At 47.6% G+C, this 12,629-nt stretch overlaps 1 long non-coding RNA gene across 1 annotated transcript in view; it reads right to left on the bottom strand.

Moving 5' to 3' along the window:
• Nucleotides 1-8,842: 8,842 nt before the first annotated feature.
• Nucleotides 8,843-12,629, bottom strand: part of LOC107317179 (uncharacterized) — an 87,508-nt gene continuing 83,721 nt past the window's right edge. The window contains exon 3 of the long non-coding RNA XR_014932660.1: nucleotides 8,843-8,969. This is a non-coding gene — a long non-coding RNA (uncharacterized LOC107317179). The remainder of the gene's footprint in view (nucleotides 8,970-12,629) is intronic.

Genomic DNA, 12,629 nt, shown 5'->3' with positions numbered 1-12,629 from the left:
CAGAGAAGGGTGAAGGGGTCAGCAGTGAGGATGGGCAGGGGGTGCAAGGCTGGGGAGCTCCCTGCTGAAATGTCTCTAACAAATACTGCCACCTCTCTAACAAATATTGCCACAGCCTTGAAATATTATGCTGTCAGAAGTGAAAAGAGCCTGAAAAAAAAAATCCCTAATTAAATACCAAGGAATTCCTCACAGTGGCCTGGGAGATACAGCAAGGAGCAGATTTCCCTCCTGCCACTATTGCTAGGGAACAATCCACGCACATGCTCATCCACCTCCCCCGCTAGTGCATGTGTGGGATGCATCCCTCAGATCACAGTGCAGGATGTGTCCCTCAGCTCACAGCACAGGCCGTGGGAGGAGGCTGGGAGCATAGCAGCACTGCTCCTGTGGTCATTGCCCAGAGTCAAGCTACCAGAGGCCATTGCCCTCCCAGCAGCACAAGGCTCTTTCCCTGCTGTTCCTCACTGAGGCTTGTACAGGCTGGATGCCTCTTTCCACTGCTCCTGCTGGTCTCCAGGCTCCTCAGGACTGCCCTAGCATGTCTCTGGGTGCTGAGCATCTCCATGGCAGTACACCTGCTCCCTCCCTGCAAGCACTCTCTTGCATGGAATCCCACCCACCACAGATTCCTCCTCCTCCAATACACCTGTCAGTGAGTAAGACTGTTCTGCTGCCAAGGACCACATGCTTCTCCATTCACATGTATGGTTTGATTGAATTACTGGTAATGACCTGGGAGCAGGGTGCCCTGGAAGGACTGTTTGGTTGTGAGTTTGGATGAATCAGCTCTGTATGTGCCTGCATCTGACACTGCAAGCAGCCAGGTTTCCTGTTCTGGGGTTCTGCTGGGACCTGGCTTCTCTCAAAGATGCATGGAACAGCCTAATTTGTCTCCATCAGATCCTCCAGCTAGCACAGGCATTCCTAGAATTGGCATTCCACAGCATGGAGAAACAGAACTGTCTCATGTCTCTGCAGTGCGGTGCCTGACTTCATGCATGACCGCAGTCACAGCCCTGGTAAGCAGCCCAAGGCAGCCTGTGCAGAGAAAGCATCCATTCCCCACTTAGCCCTGACAAGAGCTATGACTCACCCTGCTGCCACATGCTCCATTCGCTGCTCACATGCAGAATTTCTGTGAGTGGATTTATCTCCAGGCTGACCCAGTCACCTCTTTGCTTTTCTTGTCTATGATAAAGACCAACTTTTAAAGGCAATGCAGATTCGACTTGTTCTGCTGAGCCTGCTCCTCTCTGAAGTGATGCTCTGTAGATGTTGGCTTATTCAAGAAGCAGGCTTCATCTCCATAGACTTTATACAACCAAAGAAGCAACTCATTCAATGTTCCCACATTCCCAGGTATTTCTTGCTTGTACATGTGCCTGTATTACATATGACTCATTTGGGGCTGTGATTTTTTTGGGGGTATTGCTTTTTCTTCAGTCCTCAGTTTCTGGGCTGCCTACTTCCATTGCTATCAAGAAGGCTGAGAAAAATCAGAAGAAAATACTTAAACTTGTATCAAAGGAAGAGTTTTGTTTTGCCCATGCAGACTTTTTTCCTCCTGGTTTGGGTTTGCCAATGAAACAAAGAGGTTTTTTTGTCTGAGCATTGCTCTTGTTTCTGGGCATCAAACAGCAGAAAAAGCTGCAGTTTGAGTCATTTGCCTTCCAGTTCCCAGATCTCCATCCCATCTTCCATTGTGATTAACAACCCCTTAAACATTTTTTCTTGATCACTCAGGAAGTTTTGAATAACACTGGACCACAAACCAATGCCTCCATATGCCTCTTCACTGATGCTTTCCAAATACTAAAACCACTTTCAAATGTCTCAGCCAGTCTGAGTCCATTTAATATGGATTTTATGGTATTTTAACCCAAATATTGATAGCAAGTCAGACTCATTTATAAATCTGTTTTATCACCACATCTGTCTCAGAAAAGCACAATTAGGTTCATTAGAAAAGGTCTGTTTTTTTCCATTAAATCATGTCAGCTGGTATCAATTACATCACCTCCTGGATCTGCTATCATCTGTGTTACCAGTGTTCCTGCACTGATCAAAAGGTTAATAGCTTGGTGACTACACAGCTCTTCTGCTTGCTGGGAGATGCCCTACCAAGGCAGCAGCAGACAAAGGTGAAGGTGGGACAGCTCAGACTGGCTCCACCATAGCAGCATAGGATTGTTTGATTTGGAATAGACCTTTAAAGGCCATCTGGTTCAACTCCCCTGCACTGAACAGAGACTCTTACAGCTCCATCAGGTGCTCAGAGTCCATCCAGCCTGACCTTGAGTGCCTGCAGGGACAGGGCACCACCACCCGTCCAGGCTAATTCCAGTAGCTAAAGGACACTGTGGTCTGTGTTCAGCTTCCTTGGGTACCTCTCCCTTGTGGGCTGACTGCTGCACATAAGCATATCCAAGGATGCAGGGGAGGCAGAGAGTGAGGAGGGAGAGCCTGGCTGCATCAGGATCTATGAGCATCAGCTCCTTTACTCACAGCCAAAACACTCCCTGCTCTTCCTGCACCTTGGCAACCCAGCTGTGCAGGGACTTCCTATCTACAGCTTTGAAAAGCCTGACTTTTTAACATGTCTGAGCTATCTTCTGCTGAGGTGATCATTGGAGGATGTGAAGTTACATCCTGCAAAGCCACATCTTTCATGGTTGCATATCTGGTGAGATCTGCAGCCTTCACCTTCCTTTCTCCCTTCCCTCCCCCCTTCTTGTCTTTCCAGCAGCAGCAGAGCAGGATTAGAGCTGCCATACCTTGGAGGTCCATGCCAGGGAATGAGGCCACAGTTTTGTTCAGGAGTGCAAAGCCCCAGGGACACTTTGTAGTGAGGTCACGGCTGGGCAGCCACAGCTTGTTGCTCACTGCTCCAGTCATAGGTTGGATGCTTAAACAGCACTTGGTGCCAGTGCCTGCCTCAAGGCTATGCTGGCTATCTAAAAGGTGATGCCTGGCAAATCTGTGGGTGGGGATGCAGAACGTCGTGAGTGCAGCCTAAGGGAATGCAGAAGCAAGGACAGCACCTGAACCAGAGGATCATCTATTCAAAAGCACTGTGTGATGCCAGGAGGGCAGCTCCAAAAGGCCCCAGCAATCACTGGGACAACAGGCTGCTGGCTGAGGAATCACAAAGAGCAAGCAGTGAAATGAGAGGACACTGAACAAAAGCTGATCCCAGCCTGACATTCCTCAACCTGTGTCTTGGGGGGCGAACAGGACAGGATGAAACTGCAGATGGTAAACATCCAGTGTAGCAAGTCACTTGCTGCACAGGCTGATGGCACAGAAAGGCACGTGGTTTGTCACAGACATGCAACGACTACTAGAAAACAGCCATTGCCTGATGAGCTGCTTTCCAGCACCTCTTGTTTAAAATGCTTGTTATAGCTGCACTTTACAGCAGATCTGAGCTCCAGCATGCCACAGAAACAACACGGAGAAAAGCCGTGAGCAGAATCCATGGCACACAGCACTCAGCTGTGCCAGGCAGCTGATGCTCTCAGCATGGTGCTGAGAGCAACAGCAGTTAAAGCTTCCTCATTTAGAAATGAGGCTTTTTCAGGAAATAAATGAAAAGAAAAAAAAAGAACTAAATGCTCCATGTTGTTGCATTTCATCCTTCTGACCTTCTCAGCAGAATGGCTGTGGCTGAATTTTCCCTGTCTCCTCTGAAGCTGTGCTTGCCTGGGATACAGGCTGTGTGCTGGTGGCTGCAGTCAGGCTCATCTGTGTGGCTCTGCCGCCTGCCATCCCACAGCATCTTTTTGCTTTGGTGCTCCACAGAGGCATAAGTCAACACATGAAGAAAAAGAGGGGCTTTCAACCTAGTTTGAATCAAGCCCCTAACACTAATAACTGGCTCTTCTAAAGGAGGATCACTTGGAAACCTCCGCAGGGGAAGGCCTCTAAATGAAGCGATTAAAATGTAATATAAATAAATGAAGAGATGCCAGGCAGAAGCATGGTTTCCACTCTTGGCACGCGTGGCCAAGAGCAGTTCATGTGCCTGGTGATGCTGTGCCAGCTGCAGGGCCTGCTGCAGGATGTCATGCTGCCATGTCACGGGGAGACACTCAAGCTGCTGGGAGCTGGAGGCAGCTCAGGGAAGGGAGCCTGCTGGGAATCCCATGTGCTCTTCCTGTAAAGCAAGGTGCAGTGCAGACCAGGGCAACTGGTCACACTGGGACTGTCAAGGATCAGCATCTCTGGAGTACAAAATAGGAACGTGACAAAGACACACAGCAGGAGTCCTTAAATTGGCAACCATTGAAGACCTGTGGTCCCAGGGATGCAGTGCAAGAGCCAAAGGAGATGTTGCCTTGGTTATTCTCAGACAGACACAAGAAGATGCATTTTGGTTCTATACATTCTCAGATCAGATCCAAGGCACCGCTTCTGATCACTGTAAAGCCAAGCATGACTCCTAGGGGAGCTGTAGCGTTCAGCATTATCATGGCATAAATTGCTATCATGTACGAAGTGCTTGATATTCCTTAAACGTAATGTTTAGCTTATTTGTGCATCATTGGAAACCACAGGTCTCTGATGAGGGTAGCACTGAGAAATTATGTTTCCCTGTTTTGTGAAGCAATACTGCAGTTCGAGTCGGCTCAACCACCCACAACACCCCCACATGAGACTGCTGTCCAATTCCAAGGGCTAGTCCCAGGTGGAAAGGATTGCCAGAGACAGACCCAGGTTTGTTATAGAGAGCACCTCTGTCACTGAAAAGGTCTCACACCCCAGTCATGCCATGTTCTGCGTCCACATCTGCCCTGTGAGATGTGTCCTATCAAATTCCCAGCAGCAAACCCAGCTGTGCGAGCATCAAATATGTTGGAGTGTCTGTGGAGGGAAGGTCAGGCTGAGGAATAGAATGGAGCCTTGCTGACCAGAAAGGGGAAAGACTGGGGTCATGAGAGCTGGAAAGGAGGAGAGCAGGAGGGAGAAAAGTGGTCAGTGACGTACAAAGGGGGCAGGAGGCTATGTGAGGAGAACCCCCAGAGATGAGCCGTGGGAAGGAGGAGGATGCATCCCATGGCATCTGGTCAACCCGATCCTTGGGAACACTGACAGCCAGGGATCCCCTGGGAGACGTGGATGTCTCTGGAGGGAGCCTGTGCACGTGCTGAGCAGCCTTGCTGCTCTGCAAGGAAGGCTGATTAGAACTAAAGGCAGCGCCCCAGGGCTTTGGGGCAGCACATGAGACCACTGGAGAAGCTGTGTCATGCATGGGCCTCCAGCACCAGCCTTCTGCTTGGCATGTCCCTGAGCTTCAAATCCACAATGGAGAATCGCTTATGTTCTCTCTCTGACTAAGACAAGCTAAAAATAGTGCTAATATCTCAAGGATGAGAGATAAATTTGCAAAGTAGAGCAAGAAAGCTCAGAAGCCCCTCACAGTCATTATATTCTCCCACAGATCTTGGCTGTGCTTGCAGTGTGTAAAGGAAAGAAGAAAACTGCCTGAGACAGCGGAAGACATCGTATGGGAATGATTTATTTGTAGCCTTCCTCTTTTTAACACACCCCAGTGCTCTCCACCTTGCAGCCCTGCCTTCTTCAGCCCCCTTCTCCCAAAGCTGCCAGCATGCACACACAGTTCATCTGGTAAAGCACCACATCAGACCTTGCACTGGGAAAGAACAGGCTGATAATCTGCCATTTTCTAAGACAGCAACGACCTACAAAGATGCTTTTCTTTCTCATCAGAGTCAGAGACTGCCAACAACTCTCACAGCCTCTTCAGGCTGACCCTCGGTTGTTCTGACCAGCGTGGAGAACCTGTCGCCTCTGATGTGGGCTCATTAGCAGATCAAGTTTTAAATAAGCTCTATGGATCTGCTAGATTTTTTAAGCACTTTTTGATAAATGAAAAGCAGAACCTCAGGGGAGGAAACAGCCAAGAGCTCAGGATACCAAATTAGCCAGATCCCTGGTGCAGTCCAGCTTCAGATGAGGGGCACAGGAACACTTGCGTCACACCACACCAGTGGCCTATACACCTTTTCCAAGCAGCAGGAGCTCCGAGCTTAGCAAAAAGGTCACTTTCCTTTAAGAGGTCACCCCTTTGAATCAAGAGACCTGAGCAATACCTGGATCTGGTGCTGCTCCCACCCATCTTGCACCCACGCTGGTACTGCTCAGCATACTGTGCTGCACAAGCACTAAGCAACCCCTGCCCCTCTGTGAGGCTAATTGAAAGGAAACTGGCCAATTTAAACTCTCTAAATAATTCTGGAGGTTTTGGGGGTTGGTTATCTCTCCTATTCTAATAGGTAGGGGCTCCAGGGAAACTACTTTGCAGTGTGAGCTGCATCCAGAGTGACAGGCAGCTGATGCAAAACAGGCTCACAGGCAGTTTGGGAAAAATAACTGGGATAGTGAGAGGGTTCATCCACCCATAGCCACAATAAAACGTTTGATGTTTCCCTCCCCTGCACTTCATCACGTTCCCACTGCCTCTGTGATTCCTATTATGCAACTGATTGACTTTGTAAGCTATGAGAACAAAGTGTCTGCTTGCCTGTTCCCTGATGTGCGTTAAGTGTGTTGTGTTGGAAGGCCAAAGCAGAAATCAAAACAAGCCCCCCGAGCCTGGTTCTCTGCTCATTGCTGTGCTCACACCCTTGTGATGCTCAGACTCAGCATGGCAGCCATCTCCAGGCAGCATCCAGGGAATGCTTTCACTGCCCTGCAGTGCTGTTCTGCCTACTGATGCTTTCTGTATCAAGCAAAAGTGTCTTCCAACAGGATTCTTCCCCTTGAAGGTTAATGAACAAACCTTAAAGCTGCCTCTGATCAACAACATGTGAACCTAACCAGGAGGCAGAGGCAACTACAGTCATTTCAAACAAAAGTTTAAAAAAAAAGCCATGAAGAGAAGACTGCAACCACAGGCATCCCTTGCTCAAACAGGGTCATGGCCCCTGAAAGCATGGCTCAGGCAAGGTATCTCCCATGAAATCTCAGCCTGCTTCTTCTCAAGAACTCACTGCCTTAGGGTCACCACATTCCATTTTGGTATCTTCTGGCCAGTGACATATCCCCAGGGTTGTTCTGTCAAAATGACTTGGTGCCATGATGCTCGTACTCAAAGGGTACAGGCACTGCCAACAGATGACACCCACATCATGTACGTTCATAGACAAGGTACATAGATATGACAGTGCTAAACTTAGCTGTTTTATTCCACTGGTGTTGACTGGAGAGGGTTTTGCTCCAGTTTTATTTCCATTTTTCCTGTATCCAGCTGAGGATTGCCTTTATACACAGCTCCTAGATAATACAGGCTGAGTGCTGCCGTGACTGTTCTTTAAACTCTCTAATCCATGCACACCTGGTCCAAAAACCACCAGTCCAGCAGGAGAGGCAGGTCAGATTCTATCAGCAGCAGAGACCCAAGTGGGCTCTAATTTTAAAGACATTAGCTCTAAAATCAGTTTGTCTTTGTTCCATATGAGTCACACAAGGAAAGAGAATGGGAACAACTCTAAGAGGGGAACCATTTTTTTTCTTCGCTTTCCCTTTTGTATAGTCTGGAGTTGTTCACAAGAGGGGAAAGACATGCTACCTGTAGCCTGAGATCAGCAGAGCCCTACAGCAAATGCTGCTGTCTGCAGACAGCAGAGCAGCAGAGCCTCATTAAGCTGTTACAACGGGGAGCAGCCCTAGGGACAGTAGGTAGCTGTGAGATAGAGGCAGCCAGGGAGAAAAACAGAGACAGTTGGGATACAGCAGTGTGAAAGGTTTGCAAGAGCAACAAGAAAAAGGGAATAGACTGAATGGAAGGAGCAGCAGAGATCAAAGACTTGAAGGAACAAAAAGGAGAACAGCAAGGACCTTGATGGCACAGTGTTGCTGGAGAAATGGAATGGAAAAGGTTCAGGAGGTGCAAAACCCAAGGCCTGAAGCTATAATAGCATCCTTCTGGCTACAAATAACATGGGCTAAACACTGCAGATCTGAGAAGTGTTTAGGGCAGTAGATGTAGGGTGGAAGACCTCTAGGTGCTGTAGAGAGCCCCGCTGCCATCCTACAATCTGCTCCTACAGTTCAACTGCAGACAAAAATTCTCTGTTGTTTGGAAACATTCCCAAACTGCTCTGAGCCCTTATTCTCTTTTCCTATCTGAAGTATTATTCATGCTAGTGGGGGTTCATTCATGCTGGTTGATACCAGATGTTTGCCTAGTGTTTCTCACTAGGTATAGAAATATTTGCACAATATATTTCAATGAGAGTCCTTCTGGGAGGAGGAGATGATAGTGGGGCTTTTGAGTTGGGTTTTTTTTTTTTTAAACCCTCAACAAGAAGCTGATTTTACACACACACACAATCCCTCTCTCACAGATTTCTTTCACTCAGACCCTCACACATTCACAAGCACCACGTTGTGAGAGTCCAAGGGGCCTGGATGAGATCAGCCACATGCAAAGCAGAAATCATTGGCTGTTAAGGAGTGGTTCTTTGCCTCAGAAACATACCAACTTGCTTCCAGGCTGCAGCCCTCCATCTGTTTTTTTCTGCTTAGGTGGCCTGTCAGGAAAAGCAATGGCATCCTCTCAGCGGATTGTGATCATCTGCTGATGAGCTGTCTGTGCTGTGACCTTACCAGGCAGGACACAAACCTTTATGTGCCTGCCATAAATACATCCTCCAGTTTAACCAGGAATGGCATCCCAGGAACTGGGGCCTGAGAGGGGAGATCTTCATTATCACTACTGGCCATTCTTTCAAAATTCATTTGCTTCTTTCTCTCAGTGTTTACACACACATTTCCATTCAGACTTCACTTCAACTTTAGTATTTCTGTCACAAACCTTGTGTATTTTTGTGTGGGATAATCAATATGTTCTGCCTTACTCACACATTCAGCAGGAGGTTGCAAGATGGGTATTGCTCTTCAAGAAGGCTGTAGGCTAACTGGAGAGAGTCCAGATCACAGATCTGCAAGGAAAGATGGAAGAATGAGAATTTGTTCCATCTAGATGTGAGCAAACCAAAGGCACACGGGTTAATGATACACGAAGTACCTAAATGTCACATCCATAAAAGGCTGCAGTTGCAAAGATGAGGATGATAAGCTGTTCACCATGTTAATGCTGGCTAGGACAAGAAATGTTTGTCCTGAACAAGGAAGTATTAGACAGTAGACAAGATATTATAGCTGTAAGATCATGAAGTACTGAACTGGATCAACTGGAGCTTGTAATAACCAGGTAGAAAAACTACTACAAGTACACTTCATTTCTTTCAGCTTTGCTGAGACCCTGGGTGATGAAGCTCTATGCATTTCCTCAGCTAAGAGGTCTCAGGAGATGATGAAACAGAAGTCTAAAGTCCAGCTTCAACACTCACATTTAGGTTCTGGTTAAACATTGTATGCATAGGATCTCCTGCTCCCAATGATCCTGCCTGGCTGTTGCAAGAGACAAACACCTGGTTGCTGTTGGATAGCAGGAACACACTGGCTCCGAGCAACCTGTCTTTAGCTTGGAAGGTGCAGCTTCCCTCTGCAATCCAAACTGTTCCATTTGTACCAAGCTTTGGTGCTGCTTTGCCATTGCAGTAAGGCAGGCTTGCCTGCATCACCAAACCTACCAACAGCCAGGACACTCCCCAATTGCTCTGTAAAGTTCTGCAGTGCCAAAGCCTGTCTGTGTAAGCCATGATGGTCCAGACATGTTGGGGAAACTCTAGATATGTTGTTCCATTCATGAAGAGGAGATGGGTTCTACTACTTCATATCTATTTTTCCCCTACCCCACTTTTTATTACTGTCATTATTTTTAGAGCTGAATATCCTTCCAGGCACGTTGCACCCACGGGGAAATAGAATCCGATTTTCTGGCTGGAGAAAACAGCTCATAGTGACCAGTCCCAAGGGAAAGAATGAAATCAGTGTTTCTAAGTTTCCAGTTAATTGTGTTTACTGAAGAATACATAACATTAGAATGCCTTGAGCCTTGGCCAGGTTTGTAAAAGTAAATAAAGACAATTCCAGTCTAATGTTAGAAAACTGACCCTTGAATTATTTCTGAGCTCACTTCTTCCAGCAGCTAGAATAAATTCTGATGCTTATGATGTTAAATAAGGAGCATCAGACCCATACCTTGTTTTTTCAGCAAATAAAAACATTCAGCTGCTATAGCTGGAAGGCATCTCTCTTCCAGAAGAGGGGCTATGAGGCAGAAGAACAGATCCTTCCTCCTCAAGAGCCATGTTTGTTGGAGAAATCTGCTGCACAACATGCTGTGTCAGGGTGATGTGGGAGCAGGACTGGAGATAAAGATGAGCACGTTATGCTCACAACTAAGAGGCACCATCCCAGGGCAGGCAGCCCAGAGAGCTTCTGACAGTCTATCTGCAGCCCTAGGGATGCAGCAAGGCAGAGGACATCCAGAGAGGCCTGTCAGAAATAGTAAGGGATGGGCTTAGAGACAGACAAAATAGCTCAGGAGAAGAGGGAGGCCTGAGCTTAAGCACAGCTCCTGGTCCATGGGCAGGTGAGGCTGCCTGGTATGCCTGTACAGTGCTGCCTGCCCCAGAGAGGAGAACAGCCATCAGGTGCTTCCAGTTCCTCTCTGATCCTTCCCAGCCTCGTTGCTTTGTCTCTTTGCTTTCTGCCTGGCCACATGGTATCAGCTGGGGACCTGCTGATTTCTCCTGTGCTCTCCAAACACATCTTGCAAATTGCTCACAGCAATCCTAATACAGCCATTTCTGCCCAGTAGAGTCCCATTAACTAGCAGCTCTCTCTTCAGTCTCTAATGATTCAAACCACAAAGCTATTTGTCATGGCTACATCTTCTTTCCCAGGGTGTAAAAGTCAATTAGTGTTCCCAGTTTGGCTCTGAAAGAGCCTTGGCTCTCTCGTTTCTTCATGCTACCAGGAAACCATCTACAGTAATGACTTGTTTGGATGTCTAGTTCTCTGTTAAAAATTTCCTTTCTGTGTATCAAACACCTTAAGCATAAGGGACATTGGGTGTGCTCACCTTCATCCCTACTCAACAGTGGATCTACACATTTGCTTAGATTTCATTAAGGTTAATCAAGTGTGTTTTTCAACCAGAATCTGAGAGGAAAGGCTTGAGAGGTGCACACAGAACGAGTACACTGAATTTGTACACCTTGGTCTCCTTTAGCAGTGGCTGTCAGTCATCTGCCGATAATGGCTCTTATTTCTCAGCAAGAGTACCAGACGATGACCAAAGTTCCCTCTGCTGGTACAATGTGACACAGATTTTGTTTTGATGTTGCATTTACTTTTGCTCCTAAAAGACAAAATCCCATTTGGCCTTCAGGCTCTTGTCAGCCACACTTTGCAGGGGGCATCCCAAGCTAACTCAGTTAGTAATCCATCTCTGGAAGGAATTGCCCCTCCTGGGCAATTTCTGCTATATCACCTGCTTCAAATGGCCCACAGAGCAATTCCTGGCCTGTGGCTCATCCATGAGCAGAGATGTGAGCTGGCCTTTGATTTGCACTGCATGCTTTCTGGTACCTCATGGTGTAAGCTGTGTATAGTGCCAGGCCCCTAGTGCTCCAGTGAGTGTGCTCTCCAGCATCTGCTGCTCATGACTGTGCACAACTTGTCTTGGGAAGCCAATGCGGGAGGCACAATGCAGCCTGAGTCAGTTTTTGGGAAAACAGCCACTATTTAGATGGGGCTGAACACGTGCGCACTGAACTGTTTGTGAGAGATTTGCTCATCTCTGATTCAGCTTGAGGAAGTAGCCTGCAAAACTCACCCAGCCTGGCTTCAGGCCCAGCTCACACAATTAGAAAAGTATTAGCTGAACTTAGTAGGAAATTCAACATTAAGCAGATAGGAGCTGGTGCAGTTGTTAAAGACAATGTAGTGTTTTTCCCTGGCAGAAACCCAGACTAATGGAGGGTTTCCAGCATCCAGAGCAGCCTTAATTGGCCTCAAAAGCCACTCATATAATTACAGATACTTGTAATGAAACATGAAAAATACAAGGGCTCGGGACTGCGACTTAGTGGGAAGAAATAGTCTCAGCTGTCTTGGGAAATAAATCACAGCTCTTTTGCCTTTTTCCTTCCATGGAGCCAGCTCCTCTCTGGCCAGCAGGCTTCACTCTGCTGCTGGTGGCCAATCGACCCCCGTGCTGCTACCTGAGATTGGGAGAACAAGGCTAAGCTCCTGCTTTCCCCTGGCAGCTGGGGACACTTTCCCTCTCTGGGTGCAGTTGCTGGTTGGATATTGGGAGGACACTAGATGGGTTTAGACTGCCCACTGCTGGTATGCCACAAAACATCTGCTTTGCTGAACGCTGCGTACTTTGATTCCATCCATCTTCAGCTAAACGACTCTCCACGATCTCTGTTTGGCAAGAACAGAACACAACCTCTGTGTAGCTGCTCCCTGAAACATGCACCTCTGCCACTTGCTCAGATACAGCACCTGACTCTGGCAAAGACAGGTGCTTCCCCCCTAGCCTTCATTCCAAGGACCTGCAGCTCCCAGGACAGCCTGATGAGGAATTCAGGGTATGATTCCCAAAGTTGCTATGCTGGATTGAGACAAGGATCAATGAGATTTGAGCCACGTGTTGCTTTGCAAGTTTCTGTCTCAGTGGA

The sequence above is a fragment of the Coturnix japonica genome, chromosome 11, assembly GCF_054131305.1.
Source record: "Coturnix japonica strain WE chromosome 11, WE-NBRP24, whole genome shotgun sequence".
Classification (NCBI taxonomy): Eukaryota; Metazoa; Chordata; class Aves; order Galliformes; family Phasianidae; genus Coturnix; species Coturnix japonica.
The sequence above is the reverse complement of the archived record's forward strand: the minus strand, read 5'-3'. Positions and strand labels throughout refer to the sequence as shown.